The following is a 14459-nucleotide window of genomic DNA, read 5'->3' on the forward strand; positions in this document are numbered from 1 at the left end:
TATATTTAGCTAGTGTTTTAATGGACTGGAGTGTTTCCTTCTGCTATTGAGAACAGTAAAATAAGCTAAAGAAAAGCAGAGCCTCCTGTCTTGAATAAAATATATATAATCCCACCATATGGTCAGAAATAATACTAGTGATCTACATAGCTAAATTATTTACCAACATAATTAGCTATATTTATCCATAAAGGAACTCTATACGCACTAGCCTATCACTGCTTTTATATTGGAAAAGATCTAGATCTCAGCCAAGGAGGCGGGACGAGCCACTGAGACTGGCACTGCGTAGGGTAAGTAAAACAACTTTTTTTTAAATTTTATTTTTCTTTACCCAGCAGGTAAGGGCCAATGACCTATATGGCCACTAGGGAATTACAGTGTTAGGAATACAAATATGTATTACTAACGGTATAGTGCTCCTTTAACAACTTAAGGATGGAGGCAATGGTAAAGCTTCTAATTCGAATTAAAACCTAGAATTTGTGCTATGTGTTTGTTTCATCATAATTTAAGGGTTTCCCTTTAATGCACTCATACATTTCATATTTTTAAAGGACAAAAATGGCTTCCTTTTAATATCCTATGATACAACATTTTATATACCTAATACAACATTATGTGTGAAAAAAATGTAAAAAATGGGGTATACTTTCACAGTTTGCTCATAATAATTTTTACAAGTGCAACTAGGATTGGAAAAAAACATGATTTAAAAAAATATATATTTTTTTTAATTATTATTTAACCCCTTCAGGACGCAGGACGGTTCAGGACCGTCCTCGGCATTTTTGCGTTGCCGACTGAGGACGGTCCTGAACCGTCCTAACGGAAAACGGGCGGCAGGAGCGATCGGCGAAAACTTCCGCCGAAATCACGTTGTTACTATCTGCCTGGCATCCCAGGCAGATAGTAACAGCCAATTGCGGCATGTGAGCGATCCGCGATCGCTCACAATTGGCTGGTGTCAAAGTGGGTGTTACAAACACTCACTTTGACACTGATCTCTGCCTCTCTCCCCTCTGTAGCGTTTTGTGAGGCGAGAGAGACAGAGATCGTGATATATTGTTGCAGCAGTTGTTCCAGAGTTGTCAAAAGTATCTGTAGTGAAAAAAAAATCCCTTTTTAACCCCTTCCCTGCCAGATCTGTTACAGACAGTGCATTGGTACTGTCTGTATTTTTTTTTTTGCCCTTAAGGGTTAACTTTATTTTAAAGATCTGTGTCTTAGATTGTCTTAGACTGTCGTAGTCTGTCTTAGTCTGTCGTAGTCTGTCGTAGTCTGTCGTAGTCTGTCGTAGTCTGTCGTAGTCAGTCAGTTTCCTTCCCCCAAATCTCCATTAGATTTTTGTAACAGGAGTTAGTTTAGGGATTACTGTTTTAGTCTGTTTTAGTCTGTTTTAGTGTTAAAAAAAAAAAAATATATATATATATATATATATATATAAAAAAAAAATAAAAAAAAAATTGTGTTTAGTATTTTGTTAGTTTAGTCTGTTAGCGTGAAACATGCAGTGCATGTACAGCTTGGAGGAGGCATATGCCTTCTTGGCGTCAGACTCTGACGCCACTGACGCTGCGTCCGATTTTGACCCAGGTCAGTTTAGCAGCACATCTAGTGACATGTCGTCATCTGTGTGTGAGCCAGCTGCTAAAAGAAGCTGTGCTCCCCCTGCTACGCCAAATGTGGAGGAGGACTGGGTACCTCCACAGTCAGCTGAGCCGAACATCCCCCCTTTTAGTGCCAACGCAGGCATTAATGTGAATGTGGTTGACTTCTCCCCTACACAATATATGGAGCTATTTTTAGGGGATACCATCTGGGAGGAGATTGTTTCCCAGACTAATTTATACGCTAGTCAATTTATTGAGACGAATCCAGGTAGCTATACAGTCAGGGAGCATGCTTGGCACCCCACAGATGTCCCTGAACTTAAAAAATTCTGGGCGCTTACCATGCTCATGGGGATAATAAAGAAGCCATCAATCCGCTCCTACTGGAGCAACAACCCAATTTATTCGACTCCTATATTCTCCCAAACAATGCCTAGACCAAGATATGAGCTGCTGCTGAGATACTTACATTTCAACGACAACACGCTCTGTCACCCCAGAGATCACCCCCAATATGATAGGCTTCATAAAATTCGCCCTCTGGTAGACCATCTTCAGAACAGATTTTCTGAAGTTTATACCCCCCAACAAAATTTATCTATTGATGAGTCCCTAATGAAATATAAAGGGAGATTAGGGTTCAAACAGTATATCCCCTCAAAGCGGTCTAGGTATGGCATTAAAGTATACAAACTGTGCGAGAGCGAAAGTGGCTACACATTTGCCTTTCGTATATATGAGGGGAAAGATGCTCAACTGAACCCTCCTGGCTGTCCTGACTCTCTGGGGACAAGTGGGAAACTGGTTTGGGACCTACTGTTCCCCTTGTTCAATAAGGGTTACCACCTTTATGTGGACAACTTTTAAAGCAGTGTCCACTTGTTTAAAATTCTTTATAGTTTGCAGACACTGGCCTGCGGCACTGTAAGAAGAAATGCCAAGGATTTCCCCAGACCGCTCATAGAGGCCAAATTAAAAAAAGGTGAATGCAAATTCCTGCGCAAAGCTGAACTGCTTGCGCTAAAATTTAAGGACAGGAAGGATGTGCACATGCTGACAACCATACATAACGAAGGCATGTCAGACGTCACTGTCCGAGGCAGGGTGCAGACAAAACCGGTTTGCATCCGGGCTTATAACAGGCACATGGGGGGTGTTGATTTGGCTGATCAGCTAATGCAGCCTTATCTTATCTTAAGAAAGACAAAAGCCTGGTATAAAAAGGTGGCTATTTACCTGTTGCAAGTAGCAACACATAATTCATTTTTACTCTTTAAAAAAATGAATCCAGGAAGAACCACCTTTCTCCAATTTCAGCTCAAGCTGATTTCCACAATAATTTATGGAGATGGTCAAGTACCAACAACGGTGCAAGAGGAGCCCAGACATTTTATTTTTAAGATACCGCCAACACCAAAAAAAAGAAATCCCCAGAAACGTTGCCGGGTCTGTTATAAAAAAGGGAAAAGGACAGACACCCCTTTTCACTGTCCCGATTGCCCTACAAAACCTGGACTGTGTATCGGAGCATGTTTTAAGGTCTACCACACAGAAAATACATTTTTATAATACTTGTTCCTGATTTTTTTATTTTTTTTATTTTGAAAGTGGCAAATTTCTGTTAGTCAGTATCCTTCCCCCAAATCTCCAGTTAGATTCTTTTTGCAGGAGTTAGTTTACAGATTGCTGCTAACGGAAGTTTTAGTCTCATTTAGTTTGTTTTTATCAGTTTTAGGTATAAGAGTTACCACCTTTATGTGGACAACTTTTATAGCATTGTCCGTTTGTTTCAAACTCTTTAGGGTTTCTAGATACTGGCCTGTGGCATTGTGAGAAGATATGCCAAGGATTTTCCCAGACCTTTTATAGAGGCCAAATAAAAAAAAAAGTGAATGTAAAGGTCTGCACAAAGCTAAAGTGCTTGCAATAAAATTTAAGGACAGGAAGGATGTTAATATACTAACCACCATCCATGACGAAAGCATGTCAGACGTCACTGTCCGAGGCAGAGTACAGACCAAACCTGTTTGCATCAGGGCTTATAAAATGCACATGGGGGTGTTTATTTGGCTGATTAGCTGACGCAGCCATATCTTATCTTAAGAAAGACAAAAACCTGGTATAAAAAGGTGGCTATCTACCTGATGCAAGTAGCGACACATAATTCATTTTTACTCTTTAAAAAAATTAATCCAGAAAGAAACACCTTTCTCCAATTTCAGTTCAAGCTGATTTCCACAATAATTTATGGAGATGGTTGGAGAAGTTTCAACAACGGTGCCAGAGGAGTCCAGACATTTTATTTTTAAGATACCGCCAACTGCAAAAAAACACAAATCCCCTGAAATGTTGCTGGGTCTGTTATAAAAAAGGGAAAACGACAGACACCCCTTTGCACTGTTTTTTTTTTCTTTTGAAAGCAGCACATTATAGTTAGTCAGTTTCCTTCCCCCAAATCTCCACTTAGATTCTTTTTTCAGGAGTTAGTTTAGAGAATGCTGCTAAAGGTGCATTTGATACCTGCACATTTGGTTAAAAAAGTTTTATGGTAGTAACATATAACTGGCTGGCCAAAACCAGATGACGTGTGCATAAAAAGCAGAATTCAAAAATTTCCACCATGCACGTTCTCTGAAATTTGTTTAGCACAATGGTTGGGGGAAGGATGTGAAAACACCTCATATACAATACCCTGGAATGTCTACTTTATAAAAATATTAACTTTCATGATGTTAACATTAACTGGGGGATGCAAAAATATGCCAAACTGAAGATAGGCCAAGCATACCTATATATGAAGTTGAAAAACTGATTTGTACAAGTCTCGATTGTGGCCTTTTAGCCCCCAAACAACCCAGCAAACCTATGCATGGGTGATATCACTGTACTCAGGAGATGTTGCTGAACACATATTGGGGTGTTGTTTGGCAGTGATACATAACAGGACCTGTTAATTCATGCCTAAAGTACAATGTATGTGTCAAAAAACACGAAGAAAATTACTACCCAAAAGTTTGCCAAAGGCTGGTGGTAGAATTATTGCATGAAAAGTATTAAACTACCACCATTCAAAATACCCTGAGTTGTCTACTTTTCAAAAATATATGGTTTGATGGGGGTAAAATAAATTGGCCCAAATAGGACAGGGGCGCCGGTTTACTACATGTCAAAATTCCAAGTTGGAAAATGGATATGCGCACCTGCCAGATTGGGCCTTTTAGCCCCCAAACAATCTGACAAGCCTATGCATGGGTGGTATCACTGTACTCAGGAGATGTTGCTGAACACATATTGGCGTGTTGTTTGGCAGTGACACATAACACGATCTGTTAATTCATGCCTAAAGTACAATGTGTGTGAAAAAAAACACACAAAAAAGGACTACCTAAATGTTTGACAAAGTCTGGTGGTAGAATTAGTGCATGGAAAGTGTTAAAAAACCACCATTTGAAATACCCTAGGGTGTCTACTTTCCAAAAATATATGGTTTGGTGGGGGTAAAATACATTGGCCGGCTTTACAAATGTCCCAAATAGGACATGTGCGCAGGTTCACTACATGTCAAAATTCCAAGTTGGAAAATGGATATGCGCACCTACCAAATTGGGCCTTTTAGCCCCCAAACAACTCAACAAGCCTATGCATGGGTGGTATCGCTGTACTCGGGAGATGTTGCTGAACATATATTAGTGTGTTTTTTGGCAGCAAGACATAACAGGATCTGTAAGTTTATACCTGAATTGCAATGTATGTGAAAAAAAATAAAATAAATAAATACCTATGTGAAGTTTGGCATAGACTGGTGGTAAAATGGATGCATAGAAAGTGTCAAAATATACTTAGATAAATACCCTGGGTTGTCTACTTTAAAAAATATACATACATGTGGAGTGTTTTCCAGAGATTTATGACAGATAATAGTGTTACAATGTCACGAGTGATACATTTTTAAAATGTATGTTTTGAAACCGCCATATCCTACTTGTACCTATAGCCCTATAACTTGCAAAAAAAAGCAAAAAATCATGTAAACACTGGGTATTTTTAAACTCAGGACAACATTTTGAATCTATTTAGCAGTTTTTTTCATTCGCTTTTGTAGATGAGTAAAAGATTTTCCAAGTAAAAGTCAAAAAACACGTTTTTTTTTCAATTTTTTATCATATTTTTTTCATTTTTTTTAAATTAAATTACATGAGATTATATAAATAATGGTATGTAAAGAAAGCCCCTTTTGTCCTGAAAACAATATATAATTTGTATGGGAACAGTAAATGAGAGAGCGGAAAATTACAGCTAAACACAAACACCACAAAAGTGTCAAAAAGATGCCTGTCGCAAATGTACAACATCGCAAAAAAAGTCCAGTCTTTAAGGGGTTAAATTGGGTTTGTTTGTTTTTTTAGTTCCTCTGCACCTAAACAGTTTATATCAGGGTGTCAATAGGGAGGCTCAGGTCCTGAATGTGAGGCCTTATAGTCACAGATTTTCCTCCTATACGCAGGGCTGGTACTACCTTAAAATGTGCCCTTCCAGCCCATGCATAAGTCGGTAGGGAGATCCAAGTGCTCTCTTACTGGCCCATTGCACCCACTGTAGGGAGGAGTGAGGAGCCCAAAGAGCATCTGGTCTCTCTTTATCTGCCAGGGACCCACCTAATATGTGGATAAAGCAAGACCAGGCAGTTCAGAGTGTTGCCACAGGTTACCATGGCAACACGAACACTATTCGTCCGTTGCAATAGAAATTACACAAGGCTGCTCCCAGCTAAGGTTGAGACCAGGTGGTCTACACTGGACCACGAGGGATAGACTTGATGTGCCCCCTCCATGCCCCAAAGGCAGGGCCGGACTGGGGATGCAAAGCAGCCCTGGATAAAAAATTTATGCCAGCCCCATAAGTCACTGCGACTATTGTCGCGTGTAACATGTAAGACTATGTCTTGCCATGACAGATGATTGAGTAATATATATATGCATGTCCCTACAGGCTTTTCAACGTAAACACTGACTTTTCAGAGAAAAGGCAGTGTTTACATTGCTTCAAAGTGACACCGCTAGTGACAGTCACTCAGAAGGTCACTAGAGGTGCTTCCTGTGTCAGTGCACCTACATTCAGGGTCTCCACACTCTGTAGGTGCTGAACGTTCCCCATAGAGATACATTGATGGCTGATTGGTGTAACATTTTGCAGCCAATCCAATGGCAAAGCATTGGATTGGCTGAGATCATCAAGCTTGATGATCTCAGCCATAGAGGCAGGGCCAGTCGAGGGGAGACCAGCTCGCTGCGTGGGAAAAAAAAGGTGAGCAAAAACACTTTTTTTAAACACACATATACACCATGATAGACACAGAAACGCACATATACCATGACAGATACACACACCATGACAGACCATGACACAGACAGACCATGACGCAGACAGACCCACACACACACCATGACACAGACAGACACACACACATATACCATGACACACACACCATGACACAGACAGACACACACCCCATGACAGAGACACACACACCATGACGGACAGACACACCATGACACAGACATACACACACACACCATGACAGACACGCACACACACACACCATACAGACAGACACACACCATACAGACAGACACCATGACACAGACAGACACACACACCCCATGACACAGACACACACACCATGACGGACAGACACACCATGACACAGACATACACACACACACACACCATACAGACAGACACCATGACACAGACAGACACACACCCCATGACACAGACACACACACCATGACGGACAGACACACACACCATACAGACAGACACCATGACACAGACAGACACACACACATATACCATGACACACACACACCCCATGACGAAGACAGACACACACCCCATGACAAAGACAGACACACACCCCATGACGGACAGACACACCATGACACAGACAGACAGACACATGCACACACACACACCAGACAGACACCATAACACAGACACACACACACCATGACACAGACAGACATACACACACACCATACAGATACATACCATGACACAGACAGACACACATACCATGACACAGACAGACAGACACACACACCATACAGACACACACCATGACACAGACAGACACACACACCATGACACACATTACTCCTACCTGCCAGGGGGTCGTGCAGTGCAGGAGGCTGCTGGGGCAGGGGCACCTGTGCTGGCGGCCGCTGGGAGAGGTCTGCTGGCAGCCGCTGGGGGACTTGTACTGGTGGCCGCTGGGGGAGCTGCGCTGGCTCTGCTCTCCCGCCCTCGCGCGCTGCTGAATGAGACCGGGGCCGGAATATGACATCATATTCCGGCCCCGGTCTCATTCAGCTGCACGCTGGGGGAGCAGAGCCAGCGCAGATCCCCCGGCGGCCACCAGTACAAGTCCCCCAGCGGCCGCAAGAAGACCTCCCCCACCCAGGTGTCTGCCCGGCCCCAGGTGCCGACGGCCCACCGGGAAATTTCCCGGTATCCCGGTGGGCCAATCCGGCCCTGCCCAAAGGTAACTAGACGCCGGAGTGATTGACCTGTATTTACATTCTTTAGCTTATAATGGTACTGATTACAATCAATGATTTATTTAAAAGAAATTCCATTATTCATGATTTAAATCACACAAATTTAAATAAAACCTGGAGTGTAACAAAAGAAGAAGTTGTTCTAATAAATTCACATTTTAACCCTCATTTGTTAAAGAGACAATAAAGTCACCCACACCACTTCATCTCAATGAGGAGGTGTGGGTGCATCCTTTTAACCAAATAACGTAAATCATTGCAGTTTTTTAGAAACTGCCATGTTTATGGATAGTCATTTGAACCACTTTGAAATTCGCCAGGACAGCGCTTTTTGGAGGGAAGGTGTCTGAGGCTAAGGGGAATAAACACTACCTAAGAGCAAGGTGGAGCACCCCGTATTACGTCCAGAGAAGCTCCCGAACGTTGACCGTCAAAAGCACCAAACGCCCTGGAACTATTTTGGGCACAGGACCACGTTTGCGGCCGGTCAGAACTTTAACATGGTAGTGTTTCCCCTACACTGCATGAATCTGAGCACTATTTGGAGAACTTGGGCGCTCAGATCAAGGCTATTTGGGGATGTATTATTTGTAGGGTTATTTTGTTTTTATTATATTTTGGGGTACTTTTATGTTTTTATATTTATGTGTTTGGCTCTCTTTTCCTGGGAGATAATAAGCTTACCGGTCGTTAACGCAATTATCTCCCAGGCCCAGAGATTCTTGAGAGGGGCTTGTGCCGAATACAATGGCGACCCCCCTGCTGAGGTCTGTGCATAAAAGGCAGAGTTTGGCTCATTAAAATCAATTGAACTCCCAGAACTATGTGTCATCTAGTTAGCTGGAAGGGAAGGGCTATAATCATAGCTCAGCACCTTGTTCCAGCTCGTGGAGGATTCGGTGGGGAAAGTCCGTTTAAGGACTAGAGCTCCCGGGACTGTGAGTCTTCCACTCCCTGGGAGGGAATAGAGCTATTCCCCTATCCTGTTCCAGGATGGAGAGGCTCTAGGAGGACCCTAGTCAAGCCATGGTGACTGGGGCAGAAGCGCTGAGGTTTTCCCCTGTTCCAGGTAGGAAGCGGTCCTTGGTGGAGGTACCCAGCTGGGGTACAGAGAGCTTTGCTACCTACACAATTACACAAGACTGAACAAATTCTCTAAGTACGTCATTAATAAATTCTTGGAAAACAGCCATAGAATTACAAAGGCATGTGTTTCAACAACCAAGGAAAACATTTTCTTTTAACTGGGACGTGAGCGGCAGAATTGGACAATGGAAGAAGGTTGCCTGGTCTGATGAATCACGTTTTCTTTTAGATCAGGTGGATTGCCGAATGCATGTGCGTTGTTTACCTGGAGAAAAGATGGCAACAGAATGTGATTGCACCTGTCAAGTGGTGGAATTTAGTAGGCAGCAAGTACACAGTCAGTTCTCAAATTATATGTGTTAGAAGCAGGAAGAATGTGCAAGCAAAAATGTCTGCGTGACTTTGACAAGGGCCAAATAGTGATGGATAAATGACTGGGTCTGAGCATCTCCTAAACAGCAAGTCTTGTGGGGTGTGTCTGGTATGCAGTGATAAGTACCAACCAAAAGTGGTGCAAGGAAGGACAACCAAGAGCTTAAGATGGACAACTCAATTGGGTGTCAGGGTGATTCCTATGTTTGTCACCCTGTGTCCATTCTGGGTGCAGGGTGTGTGCGTAATGTGGTTGTTTGGGGTTAAATGTTAGTGTGCTCTCCTGTCTTGCTAATGCTTGCAATCAGCTAGGTGGATTTGGCCGTGGAACCTGTACAGCTCCACCTGTCAGTTGCAAGGATCTAGCAACAGCTATATGCACTACAGGCATAGCAAAGCTTGCACATTTGCATATTTGAGTAGATTTGCATATTGCTAATCCTGCAGGCAGGAGAGATATTTTGTGTTGGTTATTGACTTCCCTACCCCTCTGTAGATATCTTATTATGGTTTTTATAATTATCTGTACATTTTCTGACATGTTTTGGTTATTTGTATTTTATTAAGTTTGTCACAGCAATCTTTATGGAATAATCATATGGGCTAGTCCAAAGTAAATAAAATACAGCTCTGTATGTTAGTTTCTTTTGGAACTTGTGTCCTATGGGGATTCTTAGGGATCCCAGTGACAGTCTTCTTTGGGCCTGTTTGTTGGTTCTAGAATCCCTCTAGCCCTGGGATAAGTCAAGAGAGCTAGGCCTTAGAGCCACAAGTGCAATAGCAAGCCTTATAAGCAGAGCTCCAGAAGAATAGGCAGAGGGGAACTGCCTGGAAAGAGAGTGAATAGAGAGATATTTGCCTACTAGTATCAGTTTAATTAAAACATAACATTTAATAGTTAAAAGTATTACTGTTTGAAATCAATAGCTAAACTTGAAAATATTTATTAATTGTAAGACTATCAATAATATAACCCAAAAAATAAACAAAGAAAACAAATCCAGCGAGATCCACAAAATAACACACGGACACATCTTGCTCTGATGCCTGCTCGGAAGGACACCTGCCCCCTGCTAACAAGACACAGCAGAACAGGCATTAGGTAAAACAAGACTGCCCCTACCTGAAAAACCTTGAGCCTGCCAGGATGCCGACGTCTTCCCACTGAGGCGACCCGGGAAACCCCCCCAATCAACTAGGGTGACAAACTCGTTAAACTCTTTGGTTTATCTAAAAATGCTCTAATTAGACTTGGCTTACAGGCGATCTTCAATCTTGTTTTAATTACTGACCACACAGAGAGTATACAGCATTAAACATCTTTATCCTGCAACATTTAGCATATAAGCCTATACCTGTTGAAGTTGTAAGCACATCTTTGTAAAATTAGTGATAGCACTTGTACACAGTTCAAGACTAGCTTATAACCCAGCATTAGAATCTCTGACCAAGATTGTCTCTAGCATAACTATATACTTATAGTAAAAGCTACACTGTTAAACCTGCTTATGTTATTATGTAATTATAAAATTGTGCCTGATAACCAAATGCCTTGTTAAGCATGGGAAATGCTTGAGGAATGCTTTTGGGGCTCTTCGAGCCTGCATGTACCAATTCAATGCACTGCAAAAAAATATATATATATTTTGAAAAATAAAAAAAACATATCAAATTGTCCAAAAGCATATAAGATGAAAGATACATGTAAGATTAGTTAAAAGTCTATTCATGTATTACTGGAATTGCAGGGTGAACCCATGTGTAAAAAACCTGTAGTGTTACTTAAGAGATGCCAGAAAGCTGAAACTGGCAATCCCAGGAGACACAAGATTGCAATAGAATGAATATAACAACTTGATCAAAACTATAGTATAGTATACAATTGTTTCAGTTTCCCTTGAAGGGAACGGTCAGTATCGCTATGCTAAGGTTCCAGACTCTAAGAAAAATGAACTCAGCCTGGTTTGTGACGAATTACAGATAAAAAGATCAAATCACTGAATGCACAACTTATATCCTAAATAGTGGTTTTGACTGTTGTCCTGTAAATTACTAAGCTGTGCCTTTAAGGGCAGCTATTCTGTATGAGAAGCTATCTACAACTTCGAAAGGACATAATGTCCAAGTTCTAAATTACAAACAGAAATCTTAAGGTAATGATTAGTGATCAGAGGATAGTGCAGAGCAGAGCCCCGACGCACGTTTCACTGGTAAGGCGGTGTGGCGGAACCAACCTCGCCATTGTGAACTGGAGAAGCCTGGTTGCTAGCCTCCTGCCCTGCGACTATGGCCCTGGGGTGTATTAACCCTTTAAGAAGTGTATTTGGGCACAATGGATTTTTGTATGCTGTTCCTGGCCCTTTAACCCCTTAAGGACCAAACTTCTGGACTAAAATGGAATCATGACGTGTCACACATGTCATGTGTCCTTAAGGGGTTAAATACTTCGGAGCAGTGTTACAACTTTTAAACTGGCACTTCAAATGCAGTCAAAGTGCCGAAGTCGTCGAAGTGGCCGCCATTTGACAAACGAACACGTGGCGGCGGCCATTTTAACTTAGTCGAACGCGGTCAGTGGTGTGTGCAGCCAAATCTATGGAACTGTTTGCGGCTACCCAATTGCACGAACACCGCTGACCCGGACCTTCTTCGACACCGCGGCTGGAGACTAAGTCCCGTTCGAAGATTCGAATGCCCGTTCGAATGGGACTTAGTCGTTTTCTCGGTGTAAAATAGACCGACCACACAGCCCAAATCCATGGAACTGTTTTGGGCATGAAAATGTGCCTGCGGATGGTCAAAAGTGACTTATACTTATCTCCCTAACGGCTGGACGGATTTGTATGATTTTTGGGTATGCTTGTATTTGGAATGTGCTGATTAATAATATGTAACTGTTATTAATATTGGATGTATGGTTTTAGAGTTATGAAAGTTGGGTAAAATGTATGTTTAAATTGTACGGATAATTGGGTTACCTCTCAAGCTAAGGGGAGGGAATCTGTGGGATGTAACCATTGTGTAATTGGGTAATGCATAATTGTATGTGGGCGTCCCCTTGCAGGGGAGAATTGCATAAAAGCAGATTGTGTGTAATTAAACCTGAGTTCTACTTTACCCTCAATTTGGAGTGCCGTCTCTTATTGGGGGAATCTGCTACAAGGGATTGCTATGCTTGTCATATTCCCTTGCTAAATCACTACTAAGCTCTTCGAATAGCTGGTTCCTGTTTTGCTCTCTGGAGGAGTCTACGGTGGTTATGGTGTCTGCTGCAGTGCTTGGAGTCCTCAGGAAACGCTAAGAGCATCCTTCAACGGAGGTACCCAGTCGGGGTGCCAGGTGATCTGTTACAGGCGGCTCTTCTATATTTCGTTTTCTTTATATATTTTTTGGTTTATATTATAGATGGTTTTCCAACAGCAATACTTTTAACTAATATATTATGTAATATATTATGTTTTAATTTAACTGATACTAGTAGGCAAGTATCTCTCTATTCTATTATTTTCAACTTGGGGTTACCCCTTCTCTTGCCTCAGCATCTCTGATATTCTCAGTTCCTACCCCCTACCCCTGGCGTGAAACAGCTCCAGAAGGACCCCAGTCAAGCTGCAGCGACTGGGGCAGAAGCGCTTCCAGTTTCCTGGTTCCAGCTAGGAAGCAAGTTGGGTGGAGGTACCCTGCCAGGGTACAATAAGCTCCATCACAGAACTGTAGTAGACAATAGAGTAACAATAGGTATGTTAATAGTGCCCAATTGTCTTTTGACTGATAAAAGAGATTCCTGTCTACACCCTTCTCCCCATGCCAGAATCTCCCCTTTTTCCCGGTCACTGAAAGCATTGTGTTTCAACAACCAAGAAAAATCAAGAATATTTGTGCAAGAAGGTGATGAAATTCCTTGGAATGAGATCATGTCTTGGCGTAAAACCCCAACTAACAAAGAAATATAACAAGTCTCCTGAGTGATATGAGGTTTTTGAAGAATTCTATCATGTATGGTCTCACTGGCCAAATGTGTGGATCTCTTCCCTTAGTGGTATCTGGTGTAAAGTAACAACGTTTTCATCAATTAAATTCTACACAGCTACTGAATCAACTAAAGCCCCACAAGACAATTAGTGCATCATGTAAGTGATATAATCACTTAACGGTAACCTCTCTGGCAAGTCTCTGGAAGCTGTCTCATCTGTGAAAGTGCCTGAAAGCTCCTAGGAAAAAGCAGCCACTAAAAAGGTGTTAGACCAGTCTACCTCAGTTGCAAGTGTACTAAATGAAATTAGAAACATAGAATGTGATGGCAGATAAGAACCATTTGGACCATTTAGTCTGCCAAATTTTCTGAATATTTTCATTAGTCCCTGGCCTTATCTTACAGGGAGTGCAGAATTATTAGGCAAGTTGTATTTTTGAGGATTAATTTTATTATTGAACAACAACCATGTTCTCAATGAACCCAAAAAACTCATTAATATCAAAGCTGAATATTTTTGGAAGTAGTTTTTAGTTTGTTTTTAGTTATAGCTATTTTAGGGGGATATCTGTGTGTGCAGGTGACTATTATTGTGCATAATTATTAGGCAACTTAACAAAAAACAAATATATACCCATTTCAATTATTTATTTTTACCAGTGAAACCAATATAACATCTCAACATTCACAAATATACATTTCTGACATTCAAAAACATAACAAAAACAAATCAGTGACCAATATAGCCACCTTTCTTTGCAAGGACACTCAAAAGCCTGCCATCCATGGATTCTGTCAGTGTTTTGATCTGTTCACCATCAAAATTGCGTGCAGCAGCAACCACAGCCTCCCAGA

General features: G+C 41.6%; 1 protein-coding gene across 2 annotated transcripts in view; it reads left to right on the forward strand.

Annotated features, from left to right (window-relative positions):
* LOC134608650 (cytidine monophosphate-N-acetylneuraminic acid hydroxylase-like) overlaps nt 1–14459 on the forward strand; it is a 273312-nt gene that overhangs the window by 195751 nt on the left and 63102 nt on the right. The gene's annotated exons all lie outside the window — the stretch shown is intronic.

This window comes from Pelobates fuscus, chromosome 4 (assembly GCF_036172605.1).
Source record: "Pelobates fuscus isolate aPelFus1 chromosome 4, aPelFus1.pri, whole genome shotgun sequence".
NCBI classification, from domain to species: Eukaryota; Metazoa; Chordata; class Amphibia; order Anura; family Pelobatidae; genus Pelobates; species Pelobates fuscus.